The sequence below is a fragment of the Nyctibius grandis genome, chromosome Z (assembly GCF_013368605.1).
Source record: "Nyctibius grandis isolate bNycGra1 chromosome Z, bNycGra1.pri, whole genome shotgun sequence".
Classification (NCBI taxonomy): Eukaryota; Metazoa; Chordata; class Aves; order Nyctibiiformes; family Nyctibiidae; genus Nyctibius; species Nyctibius grandis.
In genome coordinates, this window is record NC_090695.1 from 84,115,141 (window position 1) to 84,123,241 (window position 8,101).

Below are 8,101 nucleotides of genomic sequence, written 5' to 3' on the forward strand. Positions count from 1 at the left end.
TGTCCTTCCTAGAATGATATGCCCTGATATTCTCTAAACCTTCCCTTTGCATGTCCCAATCTAGCTCCAAGTAAAGAGCGCAGCTACAAGCAGCATGGTGTGACACGTGCTTTGTAAACAGACCATTTATTTGTGGTTGTACCCACCTACCAGTATGGACAAAACAGAGTTTCAAGTTGGCACTTCCTGTTTTTTCCTCCATTTCTTCCAAAATTTTACAAGCTCTTACGGAGTGACTAAAGCACTTGGAAACTTTGTGAGACTCTTCTGGAAGAGGTATAAGAACACTATTATTCTTGGGCTGGCACAATAGTCCTGCAGTTTGTTCGTTCTTCCCCCTCCAAAGTGAGAGAATTAGTTTTGCGTCCCAAAAACTTATCTTATTTCCTGTTCCAGCCCAATCTGAGAACACTGTAAATGGGACTCCTTCAGTCATTACAGATGCTGCAGAAACCTCCCACTCGGTATTTCCAGCCAAAAAAGACAGAGATTGTTCCTCCCAACTTAGATAATGTATCGACTGTTGTGTGATCTTTACTGAAGCTAGAGAGGCAAAAAAGACAACTTGTAGGAACTCAGTGTCCATATTTAAGACAGATATTTTTTTGCCTTCATTTTTAATGAGTTGTGACATCTGTGTAGTCAGCTGCTGCTCTGTCTCCTGGTTTGGGATGCATTCATGCTTTCTCACCATTCTTCAGGACGCTCAGGGATGGTAGATACCATACAGTGTAGGTTGCCACTTACAGATCAGTAAATGTGGTTGAAGCAGCCTATCGAATCAAAAGGCATGAGCTGTTTGAACATATTCTCTTCTCATACATAAAAAGAGATGGCAAACCACGCACCTCCAATTAAAATATAATTGTCTGATGGGAGAGAGGACCAATGTGTTAGTGGGGTTTTTTCACTATGACTTTCATAAATCTTATCCCTTTGTTTCTTGATTAGCATTTCAAAAAATACTTAATGCTATTGAATAAATTATTAATTTTTTCATTGTCAATTGTTTACCCTCTTCAGGATGGTCATAAAAGTTCTTTCTGACCTTTAAAATCTATCAGCCTCTGCTCTCTGTTCAGTCCAGATTTGTCAGAAAGACTGTAAATTTCAAAAAGCCTGGCTCATGCTCTGTGTCTCTAATGAAATCCATAAACAAGCATGCTCTACCCTGTGATGGGTTTGACTGAACCCTTCCACATCTCCTGTCAAAAACGACTATCCAGGGATGGATGTCCAGGTTCTTCCAAGGCCCTGACTTTACCTTATCCCAGTATTACTGCTAGAAAGGAGCCTCACTGAGCCAGAAGAGTCGTTGATTACAGAATTAATTTATCATTCCCTTTAAAATATAGCAAAAAAGATGTCTAAAAGAGAAGATCTCTGGAAGACCACAGTCACCAATGAAGAGAAATATGTTAAGATCTCCTGATAGAATGCTTTAGACAAAGTCTATGCTCAAAAAAAAAAAAAAAATAGGGGCAGAGAGGAAGGGAGGGGATTTTTGCTGATTTGAAGAGGTCTATTCAGATTTTGAGGTGACTTTTCTTCCAGGGTATGGTTGTCATTAAATTACTTCTTGTGACTTTGTCATGCAACACAGTTGGTACTACTTCAGGAAAACTAAAGCTCTGGAAATAAACATGAAGACCTGAAGAGAGTTACTCTGAATTTAATACTGGTCTTTGAGAAAATTTTCCCCCTTAGACTGCAGGCAGATGCTCTGCATCCTGCCCTGGAAGCAGATATCTACCCCAAGATACCCCACAAACTCAGCACTGCCTTCCCTTGCTAAATTTGCTGACATCCAGTCTGACAATATGATTGTTCCTCTGGGTGCTCCTAATTTGTTTTCAGCAATGCCAGCTGACTTTGCTTAACCATTAGAAATAGACAGGTTACCAAGAGGTGTTTGTACTGCTTAAGCCAATCTGACTGGTTTTTCTAATGTGATTTCAGGATCCTACCATTGGCAGTTCCAGATGTGATGAACCATTTCTTTGCTAACCTCTGATGGAGAGGTGATGATGGCACATGGAGAAGACCAAGGGTGACTAACCTTTTATGCCTGCACAGCTGTTTTCTCAGTAACTGCTGGTTTCCACCCGTATCTTTTCTTCATAACATAAACCTGAAGATGAATATGCATTGCTGTGTTCCTTCTGTGTTCCACCCCGCCCCACAGGTGCTTTAGAAATTATTTTAGGACAGAGAAAGGAACCTTCTGGTCTTTCTTTCAGGCTAGACAGGAGCACTTCCCATACGTCTTTATGTAGCAAACACGTAAGGTGGGTGGCCCCTAAAATACGAGCAATTATGCCAACAAAAATTAATATAATTTTGTTTTGCATAACTCAGATGGAAGGAACAGGAGAATTTTGAAAATATTTTTCATTATTTTTCTTTCCAATTCAGATAAAGAGCCAAAATAGTCAAAACTGGAAATACACACATGCACCAAAAAAGTCAACAGGTGGAAATAAATTAGTCCCTTTCTAATTAGTGAACCTGAAATTTGTGCTGAACATGCACTGTAATAAAATGTTAAAACTTCTCCTAAAAATTCACAATAGAACACTTTCTACCAGCTTCCTTGAATCTTTTTCAATGAACATGAATTGATAAGAAAAAATTACTTTTTCTTGAAGAATGTACAGAGAAGGAGAAATAGTGACAAAGTTACGGTCTCGGAAGACCCCTCCAGCTGACTCACTGGAAATGTTAGGTTTTGGGTTAGTTTTTTTTCTTGTTTTCTAATTAACAAGATCTCCCATGCCTATCCTCACCTTTTCAGTAACTGAGACATAAATCACCCAACAGAACAGACCTTGACATCTGCAAACTGCTCACCCCTTGTGTTTCCACACGTGGTTTATCCTGAGCACTGACAACGCTGTGCACAGAATGAGCGAAAAATTGGGCACGATGCAGCTATAGAAGTCTCCAGTGCTCAGGCTTCAGCTGTCTCTACTTCTTTGTTCTAACAAACCCATTGTAATTCAGCTCAAAAGAGTCAGGCATGCAGCTTTCCAACACATTGTGTGCGGTTGTATCTACACAACTCCCATTTGTTTCAAACATGAGTGGAAAAAAAAAATCTTAGCCGGCTCTGTGGGGAAGTGCAACGTGACCCACTAAAAAGCATAATCAAGGCTACTAGAGAAGGGATGAGGAAGGGATTTGTTTATCATGGGGTTTTTTTGGTTTGCTTTTGTAAATTATTTCAAATCCATGAAGGAAGGAAGCTGTAGCATGGTTGAAACCCGTTGGATTCACTGTCTAACATCCACAGGGACTCCTCAACTGAGGCAAATCAAATGCCTGCATTGATACAGATGTGTCAGTCGGGAAATACAGATACTTACACATTAATACATATGAGACAGCAGATGCTTCACTTCCCTCCTGGTCTGAGAAAAAAAGTTCAGCAGGTGTGACACGGGTCATTTCACACAGTCAATCAAACTTTAAGATAAACTTCATCTGAAACCCAAAACTTTGTGGTTTCGTTCAGCTTGGACAACTCTGGAGAGCCTATGCACTGAGACAGATCTTTCTCATTTGCCGTGTCCCTTCTGGGGAGAAATGATAACGCTCCCCAGCACTACCTAGCTGGTGGATCTAAGACTACCCAGCCAAAAAAAACCCTCTCACACTTGGCTGCCATTTAGCCCTGGCACCAGCTAACCTCAATGTGTGCTCCCAGCCTTAGCCTGAGGCGTTGTCTGCACTGAGAGTCCTATTTCCATGCAGACGCTCAGCTGTGACTTCGTGCTGCCTTCTCTCATCCCCTTTGCAGTCTGAACAGGCCACAGTTCTCATGGTCTTCTCTGTACGGTCTCTTACGAAACCACAGGCACCTAACGCAGCCAGGAATAAATCATTTTTATTTCTAATAAACAAGTATGATGCCTGAGTCACTTTTTGGATGGCATAGGTCTAAATCATAGAGCAGTCATCCATCTGGAGCTGAAGGGTCTGGACTGAATGTTCAGCAGGAGACTCCCCTGATGGTCCTGCCAGGAGCCTGCTCCAATAATTAGGTTCTCCAGGGGTGAGAGCATCCCCCACTCTCACCTCTGAAAGTGGGCTGCTGCACTAACGACGAGCTCGGTGCTCCTGGGGCAGAAGAGGATGCAAAAAGAAGTCTCCTGTCAGTCTCCACATTGGTGGAGGAGGCTGCTGTTTGAGCCTCCAACCCTAGAGAAAGTCTATCCAGCAGGGTGATGTTAAAATGGGCAGTTCCTTGGGTAGGAGTCTGGATGTGAAAATCACAATTTCACACATACATTGGATGCCAGAGTCCTTAGGCCTGCATGCAAATCCCTTTTTGAAGCTAGATCTTGACCTCCCTGGGAGCATGAGTACTGGTTTTGGTGTCTTCATTCAAAAATGTTCGCCTCTCATTTCCCTTTTTGCGCTCTTCAATAATGTATGTAAGGAGACAGAAAAGCTCAGTTGGATTCGCTCAGTCATTTCTTGGCTTTTTTGTCCCATCAAGCTAAATTGTCTTGAGCAATGCCTCCTGTGAATGATTATTTTCAGCCCATCCTACCCGTCAGGAAGCTTTTTTCTTGATACACATCCCAAAACCTCCACTTCTTGATTCCATCCCATTATGTCTACTTATCCCCTTACATAAGCAACTTTTTGTTCCCTGACTGCATCTCAAATCCATGTGCCCAGTTACCAGTCTCATGCAGAAGAGTACATATTCAATTAACTTAATTTTTTTTCTTCTGGAGAAACCTTTTTACCCACATATTGCTTCTGGTAGTTTTACTGGAACAAGGGAATAGAAACATGGCCCAAAGCTACTAGACCTCAACTCTGACAAAGAAAAGGTCTTGCAGCAGTAACTGCAAACAGAATCAAGCTGAAAATAAGTATTTCAGGAGTCTGCAATCACATTAAAAAACTCACTAATTTACTTTGGAATTATTTGCAACCCTGTTTAATTCAGTTACTGATTTGTTCAAGTGAGCAACAAATTCTGAGAGTTGCAGCATTATTATCCTGTCAAATTTCTGGTGTAAGTGCAGCGACCTGAGCAGAAAAATAGGTTTGCTCACCTCTGGTACATGTCTTGCTATAGATGATACAAATTCTAGCAAAGAAAACACTTTTCCCTACATTAATCATACCTTAAGTAGGAAGTTTTCATCAGCTGATCTGTCCACACAGCTTTCAAAAGTGGGCTAAGCTATATCCCTTAAAATCTTTTGTATGTGCCTCAGCTTCTCACTCACCCGTGACCCAGCTGTGACTGAAGGCATCGCTAAAACTTCTCAGAGTGACAACTGTAATTTAAGAGTCTGGTGCGTGTGAACACAAAATACCATGGAATAGATTTACAAACCAAATGCTAAGCCTGAATGATGATGAACTATACATGCATTGTCAAATGGCTGATTCCCAGTATTTTACAACCCCAATTTCTAAAGCTGAACCTTTTAACCCATCACTGCCCTTTTAAAATTAACTGTTTTAGAAAACACTTGATAAACATATAGCAAGAAACTCCAGAAAAATTGTCATACACTTTCTCTCACTTTAAGTAAATTATATGAAACAAATTTGCTATTCATCTGTTATCATATGGAACCACAGATAAAGATCACAGAATCACAGGACCAACTAGGTTGGAAGAGACCTCCAGGATCATCGAGTCCAACCTTTGACCTAACACCACTGGGTCAACTAGACTATGGCACTAAGTGCCATGTCCAGTCTTTTCTTAAACACCTCCAGGGATGGTGACTCCACCACCTCCCTGGGCAACCCGTTCCAATGTCTAATGACCCTTTCCGTGAAGAAATGCTTCCTAATGTCTAACCTGAACCTCCCCTGGCCCAGCTTGAGGCTGTGTCCTCTTGTCCTGTTGCTAGTTGCCTGGGAGAAGAGGCCAACCCCCACCTTGCTACAACCTCCTTTCAGGTAGTTGTATAGAGTGATAAGGTCTCCCCTCAGCCTTCTTTTCTCCAAGCTAAACAACCCCAGTTCCCCCAGCTGCTCCTCATAGGACATACCCTCTAGACCTTTCATGAGCTTTGTGGCCTTCCTCTGGACTCTCTCCAGCACCTCAACATCTTTCTTGTAGTAAGGGGCCCAAAACTGAACACAGTATTCAAGGTGCAGCCTCACCAGTGCTGAGCCCTGGGGGACACCACTAGTAACCAGACGCCAACTGGATGCAGTACCATTCACCAAGATTCTGCATTTTTTTAGTGTATTTGCTCATCATAAATGCTTTTCATTAATATTAATCAAGAAATTTCTTAATGTTCTTGTAAATAGTTATCCTGAACCTTAGGAACCAGTGAGTTTCTTTTCAGAGTTGCTTTTGCTTTCGGAAAGAATGAAAGCACTTCAAATCTCTGGCAGCTTTACCTTTCTTCTTTTAAAGGTTTAGTACAACAAAACTTCACATTGATTTTTTTCCCTCCCTGGTCAGGCCAAATTTACACTGACGTCACCTGGAGTACATCATCAGTGGACTTAAGACATTGTGTCCTAAGACTTGTAAATATTTTCAACCATGTCAGACAAACAACTGTTAGAACAAGTGCAAAACACCCAGTGCAATACACATCAGTAAGGTCCTTTCAGTCTAAAACTTAGACAGGGGAGAAAAAAGACCTGATACCATGTCCTTATGATTTAATAGTGTGAGAGACCTCAATATAAGTCATCTTCAAAACACCACCTGTCTCTCTCCAGCTTTCCTGGCTTTTGAAAGCCCTCTATAATCTGTCAACTCCCTGTTCAGCCAAGTTAACTGGACACTTAAGGAATTTAAGTAAAATTGATGTAATCCTTTTTGCAGTGGCCCTTGCTCCTGTGGTTGCATGTGCCTTAAGCAAGGATAACCCTGAATGCTGGATACACCCTGCTCAGACGTATTAACCAGAGAAAGAGCAGTTGTACTTGAAGCTGAACACTCCTGAAGAAACACATCCATGTACTCCTCCCTTCCTCCTAGCTTTACTCTCGTCTGTAAATCAAGCAAGAAATAAAGCAGATCCCCTCTGCTTTTCGCTATCAGTACTGTAGATAATCCTGCTTTGGTAACAATCCATATGGGTAAGAATCAATCAAAGGGAGTGGATTAACGGCAGTAAGAAAATGTACTGCGACAAAAGACTTTCCTTTCACTTGCACTCTGGCTCCTGATCAGAAAATTGTCAGGACAAGCAACTTCTCAGGCTAATTGCTGACAAATGTAAGATAAACTTAAAGATAACATGAAATGTTATCACAACCACCTCCCCTCACTTCTAAGAAGGGGGATGCAGTTAAAGCCTTAAGTATTACACAGAATGTGACATCCTTTTATTGTTCTTATTTCGCACAAATGGGGATTTATCTCATTTCATACAAGCAGTTGTTATTATGAAAGACTCACATTTGGGGAAGAGGCAGACCTGGGAAATATCTAGGAGAAGAAGTTAGAGCAAGGCTACAGAAGAAGAAATGTGTCATTTCGACACATTACCTCGGATCCTGTGTCCAGTTCTGGGCCCCGCACTTCAAGAAAGACGTTGAGGTGCTGGAGCGAGCCCAGAGGAGGGCAACCAAGCTGGTGAAGGGTCTGGAGGGTATGTCCTCTGAGGAGCAGCTGGGGGAACTGGGGGTGCTTAGCCTGGAGAAAAGGATGCTGAGGGGAGACCTTATTGCTCTCTACAACTACCTGAAAGGAGGTTGTAGCAGGGTGGGGGTTGGCCTCTTCTCCCAGGCAACTAGCAACAGGACTAGAGGACACAGCCTCAAGCTGGGCCAGGGGAGGTTCAGGTTAGACATTAGGAAGCATTTCTTCACGGAAAGGGTCATTAGACATTGGAACGGGTTGCCCAGGGAGGTGGTGGAGTCACCATCCCTGGAGGTGTTTAAGAAAAGACTGGACATGACACTTAGTGCCATGGTCTAGTTGACCCAGTGGTGTTAGGTCAAAGGTTGGACTTGATGATCCTGGAGGTCTCTTCCAACCTAGTTGATTCTGTGTGTGTCTCTGTGTGTGTGTGTGTGTGTGATTTTATTTGCAAACTGTCAGGTGCTGTGGCAGAGCCTGCCTGTCACAAGAGGTATGGGATGGGGCAAAGCT